This window comes from Somniosus microcephalus, unplaced genomic scaffold (assembly GCF_052327205.1).
Source record: "Somniosus microcephalus isolate GS21.2 unplaced genomic scaffold, FLI_Smic_1.0 scaffold38, whole genome shotgun sequence".
Lineage (NCBI taxonomy): Eukaryota > Metazoa > Chordata > Chondrichthyes > Squaliformes > Somniosidae > Somniosus > Somniosus microcephalus.
Genome location: NW_028225225.1, coordinates 542,523 through 562,435, shown reverse-complemented (window position 1 = coordinate 562,435; position 19,913 = coordinate 542,523). Strand labels below are relative to the sequence as shown.

The 19,913-nt window shown below is 46.8% G+C and overlaps 1 pseudogene; it reads left to right on the top strand.

The window, feature by feature from the left end:
* The first annotated feature begins 247 nt into the window (after positions 1 to 247).
* The window catches only part of LOC147083845 (uncharacterized), a 170,388-nt pseudogene continuing 150,722 nt past the window's right edge, over positions 248 to 19,913 (top strand).

The following is a 19,913-nucleotide window of genomic DNA, read 5'->3' as shown; positions in this document are numbered from 1 at the left end:
TTAACTTTACACGCTAATCTCTTATGTGGGACCATATCGAAAGCCTTCTGAAAGTCCAAATCCACCACATCCACTGGTTCTCCCTTATCTATTCTACCAGTTACATCCTCAAAAAATTCCAGTAGATTAATCAAGCACGATTTACCTTTTGTAAATCCATGTTGACTTTGTCCGATCCTGCCACTGTTTTCCAACTGCTCTGCGATTACATCCTTTATAATAGACTCTAGCATTTTCCCCACTACCGATGGGTATGCGATGGAAGAAATGGACCCAGGTATAATTTCCCGTTTTCTCTCTACCACCTTTTTTGAATAGTGGGGTAACATTAACTACCCTCCAATCCATGTGAACTGTTCCAGAGTCTATCGAATTTTGGAAGATGACCAGCAATTCTGTCCCTCTAGTGCTACTTGTCTCTCCCAGTCCTCTCTTCACCTTGTTTCTCCTCTCTAATGTTTCATCCTGGTGCCCATCCCCGTGACAAATTAATTTAAACCCTCCCCCACAGCACTAGTTAACCGTCCCATGAGGACATTGGTCCCAGCTCTGTTGAGGTGCAACCCGTCCACCTTGGACAGGTCCCTCCTGCCCCAGAACTGGTCCCTCCTGCCCCAGGAATCTGAAGTCCTGCAATATTTCTCTTTCAGGTACTTATCCAATTCCCTTTTGAAAGCGGTGATTGAATCTGCCTCCACCACCCTTTCAGGCAGTGCATTCCAGATCCTCACCACTCGCTGCGTAAAAAAGTTTTTCCTCATGTCGCCTTTGGTTCTTTTGTCAATCCCCTTAAATCTGTGTCCTCTGGTTCTCGACCCCTCTGCCAATTGGAAGAGTTTCTCTCTATCTACTCTGTCCAGACCCCTCTTGATTTTGAACACCTCTATCAAATCTCCTCTCAGTCTTCTCTGCTCCAAGGAGAACAACCCCAGCTTCTCCAGTCTATCAATGTAACTGAAGTCCCTCATCCCCGGAATCATTCTCGTAAATCTTTTCTGCACCCTCTCTAAGGCCTTCACATCCTTCCTAAAGTGTGGTGCCCAGAATTGGACACAATACTCCAGTTGAGGCCGAACCAGTGTTTTATACAGTTTCATCATAATTTCACACTTTTGTACTCTATACCTCTATTCATGAAGCCCAGGTTCCCGTAAGCTTTCTTAACTGCTTTCTCAACCTGCCCTGCCACCTTCAATGATTTGTGCACATATACCCCTCGGTCTCTCTGTTCATGCACCCACTTTAGGATTGTACCCTTTACTTTATATTTCCTCTCCTCACTCTTTCTACCAAAATGTATCACTTCGCACTTTTCTGCATTAAATTTAATCTGCCACGTGTCCGCCCATTCCACCAGCCTGTCTATGTCCACTTGAAGTCTATCACTATCCTCCTCACTGTTCACTATACTTCCAAGTTCTGTGTCATCTGCAAATTTTGAAATTGTGCCTTGTACACCCACATCCAAGTCTTTAATATATATCAAGAAAAGCAGTGGCCCTAGAACCGACCCCTGGGGAACACCACTGTGTACCTTCCTCCAGTCCGAAAAACAACCGTTCACCACTACTCGCTGTTTCCTGTCACTTAGCCAATTCCCTATCCATGCAGCTACTGTCCCTTTTATTCCATGGGCTTCAACTTTGCTGGTAAGTCTGTTATGTGGCACTTTGTCGAAAGCCTTTTGGAAATCCATGCACACCACGTCAACTGCATTGCCCTCATCAACCCTCTCTGTTACCTCATCAAAAAGCTCCATCAAGTTGGTTGAACACGATTTGCCTTTAACAAATCCGTGCTGGCTTTCCTTAATTAATCCACACTGTTAATTTTGTCCCTGATTTTTGTTTCTAAAAGCTTCCCCACTACCGAGGTCAAACTGACTGGCCCATGGTTGCTGGGTTTGTCCTTACACCCTTTTTTGAACAAGGATGAAACATTTGCAATTCTCCAGTCCTCTGGCACCACCCCAGTTTCTAATGAGGATTTGGAAGGTTATGGCCAGTACCTCCGCAATTTCTTCCTTCACTTCCCTCAGCGTACTAGGATGCTTCCCATCCGGTCCTGGTGACTTATCGACTTTAAGTACAGCCAGCCTTTCTAGTACCTTGTCTTTATCAATTTTATCCCATCCAGTGTCTCCTCTACCTCCTCCTTCACTATGTCTGTGGCAGCATCTTCTTCCTTGGTGAACAAATGTAAGAAGTCACACAACACCAGGTTATAGTCCAACAGCTTTATTTGAAATCACAAGCTTTCGGAGCGCTGCTCCTTCTTCAGGTGAAGTGGAGAAATGCATAAAGACACAGCTTATATAGTCAGAGAATCATGTCAGATGTTTACAGGTAACCTTTCCAACTGCCATTTATCACACCTCGGCAGAGAGATAATCACAGCAGTCAAAGGTGTGAATGGTGTCCAAACAGGTCAGTCAGGGAAACATTACATCAAAGAACAATGAGGTGGGGTCACAAGGGGTCAAATATTGCAGATGCTGGGGTCTGTATGAAAAACAAAAAAACAGGCAAAAAACATTTTTTTTGGCTGGAAATCACAGCAGCTCCGGCCGCATCTGTGTAGAGAGAACAAGCCAATGTCGACTCGAGTCTGGATGACCCTGCATCAGGTGGGGTTACATGTAGCGTGACATGAACCCAAGATCTCAGTTGAGGCCGTCCTCATGGGCGCGGAACTTGGCTATCAGTTTCTGCTCGACGATTTTGCGTTGTCGTGTGTCTCGAAGGCCGCCTTGGAGAATGCTTACCCGAAGATCGGAGGCTGAATGTCCTTGACTGCTGAAGTGTTCCCCGACTGGGAGGGAACACTCCTGCCTGGTGATTGTTGCGCGGTGTCCGTTCATCCGTTGTCGCAGTGTCTGCATGGTCTTGCCGATGTACCATGCTCCAGGGCATCCTTTCCTGCAACGTATGAGGTAGACAACGTTGGCCGAGTCACATGAGTATGTACCATGTACCTGGTGGGTGGTGTCCTCACGTGTGATGATGGTATCTGTGTTGATGATCTGGCATGTCTTGCAGAGGTTGCTGTGGCAGGGTTGTGTGGTGTCGTGGTCGCTGTTCTCCTGAAAGCTGGGTAATTTGCTGCGAACGATGGTCTGTTTGAGGTTAGGCGGCTGTTTGAAAACGAGTAGTGGAGGTGTGGGGATGGCCTTAGCGAGGTGTTCGTCGTCATCGATGACATGTTGAAGGCTGCGAAGAACATGGCGTAGTTTCTCCGCTCCGGGGAAGTACTGGACGACGAAGGGTACTCTGTTGGTTGTGTCCCGTGTTCTCTGCTCAGACGAGGAGGAACGCGATGGACACCTACAGACACTGAAAGACGCCCTTGTAAGAACGGGATATGACGCTCGACTCGTCGATCGACAGTTCAGACGGGCCACAGCGAAAAATCGCATAGACCTCCTCAGAAGACAAACACGGGACACAACCAACAGAGTACCCTTCGTCGTCCAGTACTTCCCCGGAGCGGAGAAACTACGCCATGTTCTTCGCAGCCTTCAACATGTCATCGATGACGACGAACACCTCGCTAAGGCCATCCCCACGCCTCCACTACTCGTTTTCAAACAGCCGCCTAACCTCAAACAGACCATCGTTCGCAGCAAATTACCCAGCTTTCAGGAGAACAGCGACCATGACACCACACAACCCTGCCACAGCAACCTCTGCAAGACATGCCAGATCATCAACACCGATACCATCATCACACGTGAGGACACCACCCACCAGGTACATGGGACATACTCATGTGACTCGGCCAACGTTGTCTACCTCATACGTTGCAGGAAAGGATGCCCCAGAGCACGGTACATCGGCGAGACCATGCAGACACTGCGACAACAGATGAACGGACACCGCGCAACAATCACCAGGCAGGAGTGTTCCCTCCCAGTCGGGGAACACTTCAGCAGTCAAGGACATTCAGCCTCCGATCTTCGGGTAAGCATTCTCCAAGGCGGCCTTCGAGACACACGACAACGCAAAATCGTCGAGCAGAAACTGATAGCCAAGTTCCGCACCCATGAGGACGGCCTCAACCGAGATCTTGGGTTCATGTCACGCTACATGTAACCCCACCTGACGCAGGGTCATCCAGACTCGAGTCGACATTGGCTTGTTCTCTCTACACAGATGCGGCCGGACCTGCTGTGATTTCCAGCCAAAAAAAATGTTTTTTGCCTGTTTTTTTGTTTTTCATACAGACCCCAGCATCTGCAATATTTGACCCCTTGTGACCCCACCTCATTGTTCTTAGATGTAATGTTTCCCTGACTGACCTGTTTGGACACCATTCACACCTTTGACTGCTGTGATTATCTCTCTGCCGAGGTGTGATAAATGGCAGTTGGAAAGGTTACCTGTAAACATCTGACATGATTCTCTGATTATATAAGCTGTGTCTTTATGCATTTCTCCACTTCACCTGAAGAAGGAGCAGCGCTCCGAAAGCTTGTGATTTCAAATAAAGCTGTTGGACTATAACCTGGTGTTGTGTGACTTCTTACATTTGTCCACCCCAGTCCAACTCCAGCATCTCCACACCATTCCTTGGTGAAGACAGATGCAAAGTACTGATTTAGTACCTCAGCCTTACCCTCTGCCTCCGTGCGTAGGCCTCCTTTTTGGTCCCTAATCGGCCCCACCCCTCCTCTCACTACCTGTTTACTATTTATATGCCTATAGAAGACTTTTGGATTACCTTTTATGTTAGCTGCCATTCTATTCTCATGCCCTCTCTTTGCCCCTCGTATTTTCTTTTTCACTTCTCCTCTGAACTTTCTATATTCAGCCTGATTCTCAGATGTATTCTCGACCTGACATCTGTCATACATGCTCTTTTTCTGCTTCATCTTACTCTCTATCTGTTTCGTCATCCAGGGAGCTCTGACTTTAGTTGCCCTACATTTCCCCCTAGTGGGAATGTACCTCGACTGTACCTGAATTATTTCCTCTTTAAAGGCAGCCCATTGTTCCTCTACAGTTTTGCCTGCCAATCTTTGATTCCAATTTACCCAGGCCAGATCCATTCTCATCCCACTGAAATTGGCCTTGCCCCACAGTGCAGTGGATGCGCTCTAGACTGCATTCTCCCCCCGAAGTGTCGTCACCCTCACCGGGATTCAGCACTGAGAACCGGTTTGAGAGCGCCAGACTCTCGGGGGATTCCTGCACTGCCTTGCCTCCTCAAACCCTGTTGGGCAGCCACCCAGTTACAATTCCCACAAACTCTCTGTGGCTGCAGGGTGACCACCTCCTGGAACGTGCGCTCCAGGAAACCCTCAGCCTCCCGTCTGCCCAGCAGTGACTCCAGCCACTCCCCAAGCTCAGAGACCCTGAGCTCGAGTTCCAGCCACTGGAGGCGCTTCCTGCACACGCGGTTCACCAGGACACGTGGAGCGTCCCGGAGTTCCCGCATGGCACAGGAATTGCAGCCATCGGTCCCATCGTTTGGCTTAAAATCTGTCTACTTAAGCTATAGATATATCTGATGTGAGGTTAGTGTCCCCTTACCCCTGTTTATTATTCAATCAGTGATTGCCCCTTTGCCAGGCCTGCTGCCTGCGGCCCCTCTCCCAGATTCCAGCCCCAGCTCTGTGCTGACTGAGCTGCTCTCACCTGGGGACAGCGCGTCAAGAAGGAGTTTGATATATTTCTTAAGGCTAAAGAGATCAAGGAATATGGGGAGAAAGCAGGGACAGGGTACTGAGCTTGGATGATCAGCCATGATCTCATTGAATGGCGGAGCAGACTTGAGGGGGCTGAATGGCCTACTCCTGCTCCTATCTTCTATGTTACTGCTAATGAGAGGGAGGAACTGAAAGAAATCAGTATTTGTAGGGAAATGGTGTTCGGGAAATTGACGGGATTGAAGGCCGATAAATCCCCAGGGCCTGATAATCTACATCCTAGGGTACTTAAGGAAGTGGCCCTAGAAATAGTAGATGCATTGCTGGTCATCTTCCAAAATTTGATAGACTCTGGAACCGCCTATCAAATCTCATCTTGGCCTTCTCTGCTCTCAGGAGAACAACCCCAGCTTCTCCAGTCTATCCACGGAACTGTCATCCCTCATCCCTGGAACCATTCTAGTAAATATCTCTGCACCCTCTCCAAAGCCTTCACATCCTTCCTAAAGTGTGCTGCCCAGAATTGGACACAATATTGCCCTGGGGCTGAACTCGTGTTTTATAAAGGTTTAGCATAACTTCCTGGCTTTTGTACTCTCTGCCTCTATTTATAAAGCCCAGGACACTATGAGCTTTATTAACTGCTTTGTTAACCTGTCCTGCCACCTTTAAAGAATTGAGCACAAGCTCCCTTGTAGCACCCACTTTAAAATTGTACCATTTAGCAGGTATTTTCTCTCCTTATCCTAGCAAAATGTATCAGCTCACACTTTTCTGTGCTGAATTTTATCTACACTCCTTTTACAGGGTTTTAGAAGTGGAGCATTTACAGACAGGAAGCTCAGACCAGACATCACGTCAAGAACAGACAGAGTCGCTCAATTCATCAGGACCTGATTCAATCGCTCCTCCAATCTGCTGGCACCCCAGAGAGTTCACACTGATGAGAGACCTTTTAAATGTTCTGAGTGTGGGAAGAGCTTCAAAATCTACAAGTACCCAAAGAGACACCAGTGGCTACACACTGGGGAGAGCCCGTTCACCGGCCCCGTGTGTGGAAGGGATTCACTCAGTCATCCGCTCCGATGATACACCAGCAAATTCACACGAGGGAGAGACCTTTAACCCTCTCCGTGTGTGGGAAGGGATTAATTGCACCATCCGTGCTGCTGAGACACCAGCTTGTCCACACCGATGAGAGACCGTTGACCTGCTCTGTGTTTTTGAAGCGATTCTCTCATTCTGCCACCCTCCTGAGACACCAGCTTGTTCACATTAAATGTTCTGACTGTGGGAAGAGATTTAAAAGGTCCCGGGATCTGAAGAGACACCAGCTGGAGAGAGCAGGAGAGATTCTGTTCACTTGCTCAGTGTGTGGGAAGAGATTCACTCGGTCCTCAAATCTGCTGGCACACCAGCGAGTTCACACTGGGGAGAGGCCGGTGAAACATTCCGACTGTGGGTAAAGCTTTCAAAGGTCCCAGGAGCTGAAGGGACACCAGCTGGAGAGAGCAGGAAAGAGGCCATTCACCCACTCCATGTGTGGGAAGGGATTCACTCAGTCATCAAGCCTGGTGAGACACCAGCAAGTTCACACTGGGGAGAGACCGTTCACCTGCTCTGTGTGTGGGAAGGGATTCACTCAGTCATCCCACCTACTGACACACCAGCAAGTTCACACTGGGGAGAGGCCATTCACCTGCTCCGTGTGTGGGAAGGGATTCACTCAGTCATCCAACCTGTTGAGACACCAGCGATACCACACTGATGAGAGACCATTTAAATGTTCTGACTGTGGGAAGAGCTTTAAAACCTCTGGGGATCTGAAGCAACACCAGCGAGTTCACTCCGATCAGAGACCATTTACATGTTCTGTCTGTGGGATGAGCTTTAAAAGCGGTGGGATTTTGAACGGACACCAGCGAGTTCACACTGGGGAGAGGCCATTCACCTGCTCTGTGGGTGGGAAGGGATTCACTTACCCATCCCACCTGCTGACCCACCAGCGAGTTCACACTGATGAGAGACCATTTCAATGTTCTGACTGTGGTAAGAGCTTTAAATGTTCGAAGGGCCTGAAGAGACACCAGCTGGAGAGAGAAGGAAAGTGACCATTCACCTGCTCCGTGTGTGCCCTGGAGACAGCTGGGGTGACATGAACATGGAATGGATGAATGTTTTATAAATTCTTGTACTGCTGTTTAATCTTTAAGACTTGTGCTGATGATTCCCTTTGATTGACTGTTCATGGTGTTACATAGAAACATAGAAGATAGGAGCAGGAGTCGGCCATTCGGCCCCTCGAGCCTGCTCCGCCATTCAATGAGATCATGGCTGGTCATCCAAACTCAGTACCCGGTCCCTGCTTTCTCCCCATATCCCTTGATCCCCTTAGCCTTAAGAAATATATCCAACTCCTTCTTGAATATATTTAATGAATTGGCCTCTACTGCCTTCTGTGGTAGAGAATTCCACAGGTTCACCACTCTCTGGGTGAAGAAATTCCTCCTCATTTCAGTCCTAAATGGCTTACTCCTTATCCCTAGACTGTGACCCCTAGTTCTGGACTCCCCGACCATCGGGAACATCCTTCCTGCATCTAGTCTGTCTAGTCCTGTTAGTATTTTATAAGTTTCAATGAGATCTCCTCTCATTCTTCTAAACTCCAGCGAGTACAAGCCCAATCGACCCAATCCCTCCTCATACGTCATTCCTGCCATCCCAGGTATCAGCCTGGTGAATCTTCACTGCTCTCCTTCCATGGCAAGAACACCCTTCCTCAGATAAGGTGACCAAAACTGCACACAATACTCAAGATGTGGTCTCACCAAGGCCCTGAACAACTGCAGCAAGACATCCTTGTTCCTGTACTCAAACCCTCTCGCTACAAAAGCCAACATACCGTTTGCCTTCTTAACCGCCTGCTGCACCTGCATGCTTTCCTTCAGCAACTGGTGCACAAGGATGCCCAGGTCTCGTTGCACTTCCCCTTCTCCCAATCTGTTGCCATTCAGATAATAGTCTGCCTTTCTGTTTTTGGCACCAAAGTGGATAACCTTGCATTTATCCACGTTATATTGCATCTGCCATGCTTCTGCCCAATCACCCAACCTGTCCAAATCATACTGGAGTTTCTCGGCATCCTCCTCACAGTACACAAGCCCACCATAGAATGTACAGCACAGAAACAGGCCATTCGGCCCAACTGGTCCATGCCAGTGTTTATGCCCCACACTTCTTCAATTAACCCAATTAACATCTCCTCCCATTCCTTTCTCCCTCGTGTGGCTTCCCCATAAATCCATCTATGCTGTTCACCTCAACTACTCCTTGTGGTAACGAGTTCCCCATTCTCACCATTCTCTGGGTAAAGACATTTCCCCTGAATTTCCTCCTGGATTTATTCGTGACTATTATATTTATGGCCCCATAAATATGATGAGATTTTGTTAAGCTGACCAGTATGTTGTTGTACTTTGTCTTTTTCTGATGAATGAAACATTACTGAGCCCCTGTACCCGTGTTATGGGATGAAGTGCCAGACAAGTGAAGGCACAACGTCTGGGTGTGAATCTGATAATAACCTCACGGACCGTATAGGTGTGATAACCAGATGGGCTTGTGGTTATAGTCTGGTCACAGATGGACTAAATTCCCTGAATTAGCAGGAGTTCAGGAGGCGGTCAACAGACGGGTCCAAACAATCCCATTTCCTGAGCGGTAACCAAGCTTGTGTATAAGAACAGGCCACTTAAGCCGTTGTCAGTTGGAACAGACTCGAGAAGGTCGCGCGTGAATCCACTGTACTTCTATTCTCCAGATTGAGGGAATTATCACCCGATCTGTGTTATGCAGCGCTCTTAATAAAGCCTGGAGAGACAATTTGTGTTCTTGTGAGCTTGATTATCTGATATCCGAAACCCTAGGACTCCTGATCATTAGAGTCAGCCTCAGTGTGTGGAAAGGGATTCCCTGGTGTATCCCACCCGCTGACACACCAGAGTGTCCACAGTGTGACTGCGGTGGGTCGATTCCACTGTTTCCGATGCCTTTAATCACATCCAGGACTGAACCATGTTAATTCAGGCAACTGGGGCTTGTAAATGTTAAGAGCCCCCAATAACTGGGCTGGATTTAAAGATTATTCCCTGTTCTCTCAGTACTAGTGAGCAGAGAGAAGCTGATGTTATAGAATCATAGAGCACAGTAGGATGCCTTTTGGCCCATCGTGCTGGTGCTGGCTCTCTGAAAGAGCGATGCAATTAGTCCCACTGCCCTGCTCTTTCCCACAGCCCTGCAAATTTCTGCTTTTAGTGTATATCCAATAAGAACATAAGAAATAGGAGCAGAAGTAGGCCATACGGCCCCTCGGGCCTGCTCCGCCATTCAATAGGATCATGGCTGATCTGAATCTAGACTCACGTACACTTCCCTGCCCTCTCCCCGTATCCCCTAATTCCCTTAACTGCTAGGAAAATGTCTATCTCCATTTTAAATTTATTTAATGTTGCAGCTTCCACAGCTCTCTGGGGTAGCAAATTCCATAGATTTACTACCCTCTGAGTGAAGAAGTTTCTTCTCATCTCAGTTTTGAAAGGGCAGCCCCTTATTCTAAGATTATGCCCCCTAGTTCTAGTCTCACCCCTCAGTGGAAACATCCTCACCGCATCCACCCGATCAAGCCCCCTCACAATCTTATATGTTTCGATAAGATCGCCTCTCATTCTTCTGAACTCCAATGAGTAGAGTCCCAACCTACTCAACCTTTCCTCATACGTCAACCCCCTCACCTCTGGAATCAACCGAGTGAACCTTCTCTGAACCGCCTCGAGAGCAAGTATATCTTTTCTTAAATATGGAAACCAAAACTGCACGCAGTATTCCAGGTGTGGCCTCACCAATACCCTGTATAACTGCAGCAAGACTTCCCTGTTTTTATACTCCATCCCCCTTGCAATAAAAGCCAAGATTCCATTGGCCTTCCTGATCACCTGCTGCACCTGCATACTAACTTTTTGTGTTTCATGCACCAGGACCCCCAGATCCCTTTGTACTGTAGCACTTTGCAGTTTCTCTCCATTTAGATAATAACTTGCTCTTTGATTTTTTCTGCCAAAGTGCATAACCTCACACTTTCCAACATTATATTGCATCTGCCAAATCTCTGCCCACTCACTTAGCCTGTCTATGTCCTTTTGCAGGTTTTTTACGTCTTCCTCACTCACTGCTTTCCCTCCCATCTTTGTATCGTCGGCAAACTTGGATATGTTGCACTCGGTCCCTCCCTCCAAATCGTTAATATAGATTGTAAAGAGTTGGGGTCCCAGCACTGACCCCTGCGGAACACCACTAGTTACTGATTGCCAGCCTGAGAATGAACCATTTATCCCAACTCTTTGTTTTCTGTTAGATAGCCAATCTTCCACCCATGCCAGTATATTACCCCCAATCCTGTGATTTTTTATCTTGATCAGTAATCTTTTGTGTGGAACCTTGTCAAATGCCTTTTGGAAGTCCAAATACACTACATCCACTGGTTCCCCTTTATCCACCCTGTATGTTACATCCTCAAAGAATTCGAGCAAATTTGTCAAACATGACTTCCCCTTCATAAAACCATGCTGACTCTGTCCCATTAAATTATGTTTATCCAAATGCTCTGTTACTGTTTCCTTAATAATGGACTCCAACATTTTGCCAACCACAGATGTTAGGCTAACTGGTCTATAGTTTCCAGCTTTTTGTCTATTCCCCTTCTTAAAAACGGGTGTTACATTAGCAGTTTTCCAATCTGCCGGGACCTTTCCTGAGTCCAGGGAGTTCTGGAAAATGATCACCAATGCATCCAGAATCCCTACCGCCACTTCTCTCAAGACCCTAGGATGTAGGCCATCAGGTCCGGGGGATTTATCCGCCTTAAGTCCCATTATTTTACTGAGTACCATCTCCTTAGTGATTTTAATCGTGTTTAGCTCCCCCCCCCCGCCAATTGCCCCCTGTTTGTCCAGTGTTGGGATATTTTTAGTGTCCTCTCCTGTAAAGACTGATACAAAATATTTGTTCAGCGTCTTTGCCAACTCCATGTTCCCTACCACTAGTTTCCCGGTCTCATCCTCTAAGGGACCAACGTTCACTTTAGCCACCCTTTTTCTTTTTATATAGCTGTAGAAGCTCTTGCTATCTGTTTTTATATTTTTTGCTAGTTTACTTTCATAATCTATCTTCCCTTTCTTAATTAATCTTTTAGTTATTGTTTGCTGGCTTTTAAATGCTTCCCAATCTTCTATCCTCCCACTAGATTTGGCTAATTTATAAGACCTTGTTTTCAGTCGAATACTATCCTTTATTACTTTACTAAGCCACGGATGGCTGTCTTTTCTTTTACTCCCCTTTTTCCTCAGTGGAATATATTTATCTTGAAAGATGTGAAATATCTCCTTGAATGTAGACCACTGCTCTTGTACCGTCTTACACTTCAATCTGTTTTCCCAGTCCACTTTAGTCAATTCTACTCTCATACCTTCATAGTCTCCTTTATTTAAGCTCAGTACGCTGGTTTGAGATCCAACTCTCTCACCCTCAAACTGAATTTGGAATTCAACCATATTATGGTCACTCATTCCAAGGGGATCCTTTACTAGGACATTTTTTATTAATCCTGTCTCATTACACAGGACCAGATCTAAGATTGCCTGCCCCCTGGTTGGTTCAGTTACATACTGCTCAAGGAACCCGTCCCTAATGCACTCTATGAACTCTTCCTCAATGCTGCCATGCCCAATTTGATTCGTCCAGTCAATATGAAAGTTAAAATCCCCCATGATTATACCTGTTCTCTTATTACAAGCCCCAACTATTTCCTGATTTATACTCCGACCAACAGAGTTGCAACTGTTAGGATGCCGATAGACTATGCCCACTAGTGACGTTTCCCCCTTATGATTCCTTACCTCCACCCAAACTGTTTCACTATCCTGATCCTTTGACCCAATATCATTTCTGACTATTGCAGTGATTCCATCCTTGATTAACATAGCAACCCCACCTCCCTTTCCTTCCTGTCTGTCCTTCCTAATTGTCAAATACCCTTGTATGTTTCGTTCCCAGTCATGATTATCTTGCAGCCATGTTTCCGTAATGGCCACCAGATCATACCCATGTGTAGTTATTTGCACCATCAACTCGTCAATTTTGTTGCGAATGCTGCGTGCATTCAGATAAAGAACTTTCAAATATGTTTTCTGACAATTTATTCCTGCTTTTACCCCTTTTACTACTTTACCTTTATCATCATACATTCTGTCCCTTCCTGACACGCTCTGGTTTTTAATTCCCCCACTGCTACCTTGCTCTATTGCCTTCTCCGCTATCATTTTTATTTTTCGCTCTACCCCCCCACTAATTAGTTTAAAGCCCTCTCTACAGCCCTAGTTATTCAATTCGCCAGGATTCTAGTCCCAGCACTGGCCAAGTGAAGTCCATCCCAACGGAACAGCTCTCGCCTGTCCCAGTACTGATGCCAGTGTCCCAGGAAGCAAAACCCATTTCTCCCACACCAGTCTTTGAGCCACGCATTTAACTCTCTAATTTTATTTACCCTAGCTAAATTTGCACGTGGCTCAGGTAGTAATCCAGAGATTATTACCCTTGTGGTTCTGCTTTTTAATTTGGCCCCTAGCTGCTCAAACTCCTTCAGCAGAACCTCCTTCCTTGTCCTACCTATGTCATTGGTACCAACATGGACCACGACAACTGGATCCTCCCCCTCCCACTCCAAGTTTCTCTCCAGCCCAGAGGAGATGTCCTTAACCCTGGCACCGGGCAGGCAACACAGCCTTCAGGACTCTCGCTCTCGGCTGCAAAGAACTCTATCTATCCCCCTAACGATACTATCCCCTACCACTACAACATTTCTTTTAACTCCCCCCACTTGAATGGCCCCCCACTCCACGGTGCTGTAGCCAGGTTGCTCATCCTCCCCGCAGTCCCTGTTCCCATCCTCACAGGGAGTAAGAGCCTCAAACCTGTTGGACAAGAGCAAGGGCTGCGGCTCCTCCAACACTAGGCAGCACGGTGGCATAGTGGTTAGCACTGTTGCCTCACAGCGCCAGGGACCCGGGTTTGAATCCGGCCTCGGGTGACTGTCTGTGTGGGGTTTGCACATTCTCCCCGTGTTTGCGTGGGTTTCCTCCGGGTGCTCCGGTTTCCTCCCACAGTCCAAAGATGTGCGGGTTAGGTTGATTGGCTATGATAAATTGACCCTTAGTGTTAGGGGGATTAAATACCTGGGGTTACGGGGATAGGGTGGGATATGCGTTGGTGTAGGGGTTACGGGGATCGGGTGGGATATGTGTCGGTGCAGGCTCGATGGGCCGAAATGGCCTCTATCTGCACTGTGGGGTTTCTGTGATTCTGTGATTCTGTGACTACCTCCTGGATCCCCGTAACTGCCTCACTTCTAGTCACACCATCCTGACCCTGACCACGGACTACATCTGAATTAATTAATCTAATTGGTGTGACTACCTCCTGATACAGAGTCCAAGTAACTCTCCCCCTCCCTGATGTGTCTCAGTGTTTGAAGTTCGGACTCCAGCTCTTCAACACGGAGCTGGAATTCCTCGAGCAGCCAACACTTACTGCAAATGTGATCACCGTGAGCATCAATGGTGTCCACCAGCTCCCACATATTGCAGCAGCAACACATCACCTGATCTCCCATTCTATGTAATTAATTAAATTTATTAATATTATTTTTAAATACCCTCTGCCCCGATTCTAGATGATGAATATCGCACCTTAGAAACTATAAACCACAGAGTTTAAGCTTAAAAAGACAGAAATACTTACCAACAAATCACTTACCCGCTTTCTGGTGACGTTACACTTGGATTACTTTTTACCTCTCTCCTTCCCTCTGAGGTCCGAGACGGGCGACTGGGTCTCTGAAGCTTTTGCAAACTTCCCGCTCGCGCCTCCCGCCGACACCCGCGGTCTGAGGCCTTACCTGGGTCTCTGAAGCCTTTTTAAGCTTCCCGCTCGCGCCTCCCTTTTGAAAGTTACTATTGAATCTGCTTCCACCTCCCATTCAGGCAGTGCATTCCAGATCATCACAATTCGCTGTGTAAAAAAAGGCTCCTCATTTCCTCTCTAGATTCTTTTGCCAATGATCTGAAATCTGTGTCCTCTCGTTACCGACCCTCCTGCCAGTGACAACAGCTTCTCCTTGTTTGCTCGATCAAAACCCCTCCTAATTTTGAGCCCCTTGATCACATCTCCACTTAACCGTCTCTGCTCCAAGTTATATTGCCATTGTTCTGTGAATTGTTGCTGTGATCGAGGTGCTGGATGTCCGTGCCTGGGGAATGGGACATTTTATCCTCGTGAGCACCGAGTGTCAGCATCCAGCAATCTCTGGTCAGGGACTGTCTTTTTAAACTGCCTCACCTGAGCTTTTTGACTCCCTGATTTCATTATGAAACATTTCTGAGTTTTTGCAGAGTGACCAAGGCTGAACAGGTAAATGTGAGGTATTACATTTTGGTAGGAAGAATGGGGAGATCACTTATCACTGGGAGGGTGCGAGTCTAGGTGGGGTAGAGGAACAAAGGGATCTTGGAGTACAAATACACAAATTACTAAAAGTTGCGACACAGGTTAGCAAGGCCATAAAAAAAGCAAACCAAGCACTGGGGTTTATTTCTCGAGGGATAGAATTGAAAAGTAGTGAAGTTATGCTAAACCTGTATCGAACCTTGGTTAGACCACACTTAGAGTACTGCGTACAGTTCTGGTCGCCATATTATAAAAAGGATATAGAGGCACTGGAGAGGGTGCAGAGAAGATTTACAAGGATGATACCAGAAATGCGAGGGTATACATATCAGGAAAGGATGAACAGGCGGGGTCTCTTTTCTCTTGAAAACAGAAGGCTGAGGGGTGACCTAATAGAGGACTTTAAAATTATGAAAAATGTTGATAGAGTGGATACAGAGAGAATGTTTCCACTTGTGGGGAAGAGCATAACTAGAGGCCTCAATATAAGATAGTCACCAAGAAATCCAATAGGGAATTCAGTAGAAACTTCTTTACCCAGAGAGTGGTGAGAATGTGGAACTCGCTGCCACAGGGAGTGGTTGAAGCGAATAGTATCGATGCATTTAAGGGGAGGCTAGACAAGCATATGAGGGAGAAGGGAATCGAGGGTTATGCTGATAGATTTAGATGAGGAAAGACGGGAGGAGGCTTGAGTGGAGCATAAACACCGGCATGGACTGGTTGGGCCAAATGGCCTGTTTCTGTGCCGTATATCCGATGTAATCCTATGTCAAGTATCCCAGCTGGCTTAGCTCCAGGCACTTTAGCTCAGTGGGCAGCACTCTCACCTCTGAGTCAGAAGGTCGTGGGTTCAAGTCCCAGTCCAGAGACTTGAGCATAAAAATCTAGGCTGACACTCCAGTACTGAGAGAGTGCTGCGCTGTCAGAGGTGCCGTCTTTCGGATGAAATGTTAAACCGAGGCCCCCGTCTGCTCTTTCAGGTGGATGTAAAAGATCCCATGGCACTACATTGAAGGAGAGCAGGGGCACCTGACCGCAGGCAACGGGCGGGATTGACGTGTCCACTGACCAATAGGGAGAGAGATCGCGGGAGCTGTGGGTGGGTGACGTGTGTGGGGACGTCGTGATGTCATGACATCAACACCACTTGGTATTATTTACCTTTTGTAAATCCATGTTGACTTTGTCCGATCCGGTCACTGTTTTCCAAGTGCTCTGCTGTTACATCTTTTATAATGGACTCTAGCATTTTCCCCACTACCGATGTCAGGCTTACCGGTCTATAATTCCCTGTTTTCTCTCTACCACCTTTTTTGAATAGTGGGGTAACATTAGCTATCCTCCAATCCATGGGTACTGTTCCAGAGTCTATCGAATGTTGGAAGATGACCAACAATGCATCTACTATTTCTAGGGCCACTTCCTTAAGTACCCTAGGATGTAGATTATCAGGCCCTGGGGATTTATCAGCCTTCAATCCCGTCAATTTCCCTAACACCATTTTTCTACAAATACTGACTTCATTCAATTCCTCCCTCTCATTAGACCCTATGTACACCGACATCTCTGGGAAGTTATTTGTGTCCTCCTTTGTGAAGACAGAACAAAAGTATGTATTTAATTAGTCTGCCTTTTCTTTGTTCCCCATTATAAATTCCCCTGATTCTGACTGCAAGGGAGCTACGCTTGACTTCACCAATCTTCCTCTTCACATATCTATAGAAGCTTTTACAGTCAGTTTTTATGTTCCTTGCAAGCTTACTCTCATGATCTATTTTCCCCCTCTTAATTAATCCCTTTGTCCTTCGCTGAATCCTAAACTGCTCCCATTCCTCAGGTTTGCTGCTTTTTCTGGCCAAATTAAATGTCCTCCTTGGATCTTATGCTATCACTAATTTCCCTTGTTAGCCACGGTTGAGTCACCTTTTTTGTTTTATTTTTATGCCAAACTGGGATGAACAAATTCTGTAGTTCATCCATGCGATCTTTAAATGTTTGCCATTGCCTATCCACCTTCAACCCTTTAAGTAACGTTCCCCAATCCATCCTAGCCAACTCGCGCCTCAGACCATCATAGTTTCCTTTATTTAAATTCAGGGCCCTAGTCTCTGAGTCAACTACTTCACTCTCCATTTTAATGAAGAATTCTATCATATTATACTCGCTCTTCCCCAAGGGGCCTTGCACATCAAGATTGCTAATTAATCCTTTCTCATTACATAATACCCAGCCTAAGATGGCCTGATCTCTAGTTGGTTCCTCGACATATTGGTCCAGGAAACCATCCCGTATACACTCTAGGAATTCCTCCTCCACAGTATTGTTACTAATTTGGTTAGCCCAATCTATATGTAGATTAAAGTCACCCATGATAACTGCTGTGCCCTTATTGCACGCATCTCTAATTTCCTGTTTAATGCCATCTCCAACCTCAGCTTTACTGTTACAACTCCCACTAACGTTTTCTGCCCCTTGGTATTTCTCAGCTCTGCCCATACAGATTCCACATCAGAGCTAATATCCTTCCTTATTATTGTGTTAATCTCCTCTTTAACCAGCAATGCTACCCCACCTCCTGCAATACCCACAAGCCCCCGCGCTCCAGATTGAATTTTTTGAGGGGGTGACTAGGTGTGTGGATGAGGGTAGTGCAGTTGATGTAGTCTACATGGACTTCAGTAAGGCTTTTGACAAAGTCCCACATGGGAGACTGGTCAAGAAGGTAAGAGCCCATGGGATCCAGGGCAACTTGGCACATTGGATCCAAAATTGGCTTAGTGGCAGGAGGCAAAGGGTGATGGTCGAAGGTTGTTTTTGTGACTGGAAGCCTGTGTCCAGTGGTGTACCGCAGGGATCGGTGCTGGGTCCTTTGCTGTTTGTAGTGTACATTAATGATTTAGATATAAATGTAGGAGGTATGATCAGTAAATTCGCAGATGACACAAAAATTGGTGGAGTGGTAAATAGCGAGGAGGGAAGCTTCAGGCTACAGGACGATATAGCGGGTTGGTCAGATGGGCAGAACAGTGGCAAATGGAATTTAACCCTGAAAAGTGTGAGGTAATGCACTTTCGGAGGACTAACAAGGCAAGGGAATACACAATGAATGGTAGGACCCTAGGAAGGACAGAGGATCAGAGGGACCTTAGTGTGCATGTACATAGATCCCTGAAGGCAGCAGGACAGGTGGCTAAGGTGGTTAAAAAGACCTATGGGATACTTATATTCTATGCCTCGGCTAATGAAGGCAAGAGCAGGGAGGTTATGATGGAGCTGTACAAAATGCTAGTTAGGCCACAGCTGGAATACTGTGTGCAGTTCTGGTCACCACACTATAGGAAGGATGTGATTGCATGGGAGAGAGTGCAGAGGAGATGCACCAGGAAGGTTTTTTTTAGTTCCATTGTGTATGCGTGTGTATTATTTGTGTCCGCATGCGTGCGTTCACTTGAGCGTTCGATTGTTCGTACATTAAGGCTTTAACACTAAATAACACCACAATATACAAAGTCCCATAACCATATCAGAAATCAATTAAAACTTCAAGTAAACTACTTTTAACCAGAAACCCGAAACTTCTTCAACAAAACAAGTAAATACCAGTTCTACGCCAGTCCTATTGGCACTCTAATAACTCCTCGTTTTCACTTATCTAACCATCTAATGTCATGATCCCAGGAAGTTACCTGGACTGGAGCGCTTCAGCTATGAAGAGAGACTGGACAGGCTGGGGTTGTTTTCCTTAGAGCAGAGAAGGCTGAGGAGGGACCTGATTGAGGTGTACAAAATTATGAGGGGCATAGATAGGGTAGATAGAAAGGAACTTTTCCCCTTAGTAGGGGGGTCAATAACCAGGGGGCATAGTTTCAAGGTAAGGGGCAGGAGGTTTAGAGGGGGTTTGAGGAAAAACTTTTTCACCCAGAGGGTGGTTGGAATCTGGAACTCACTGCCTGAAAGGGTGGTAGAGGCAGGAACCCTCACAACATTCAAGAAGCATTTAGATGAGCACTTGAAACGCCATAGCATACAAGGCTACGGACCAAGTGCTGGAAAATGGGATTAGAATACTCAGGGCTTGATGGCCGGCGCGGACATGATGGGCCAAAGGGCCTCTTTCTGTGCTGTATAAATCTATGCTCAGCACACACCCCGCCTGAGAGTCCGGATCACCGGCGGAAAGTGAGTTTTATTTGTTTTTTTTATATATAGCGGAGAGAAGCACGGGCGGGGAGATAAATAAAAAGAAAATACAAACCGCAACGTCCCAGCACCCTCCCGGCACCGAGCGGAGCGGATTGAGCCCAATCCACCTCACTGACTTGGCCCTGAACTCAAATCAAGTCTCATCAAAGTCTCATCAAATGACATCCTTTGTGACTGTGACAAAGGTAAACTATCTCTCCTCAACCAATCAGGGTGCCCGAGGGGCGGCACTTCCACCACCTGCTTCTCCCGCTGCTGAGACAAGTGGAATGCAGCAGAGGGCGCTCTTCTGAGTTTGGGGCTCAGGCCTGTTAGTGGAGCAGTGCAGAGGGAACTTTACTCTGCACTGGGCTTTACTCCCTCAGCACTGCACTGGAGGGGCAGCACAGAGTTTTAGACTCGAGTCTCTGGAGTGGGACTTCAACCCACAACCTTCTGACTCAGAGGAGTGCTGCCGCCTGAGCCACAGCTGACACTCTGTATCTAACCCATGCTGTACCTGCCC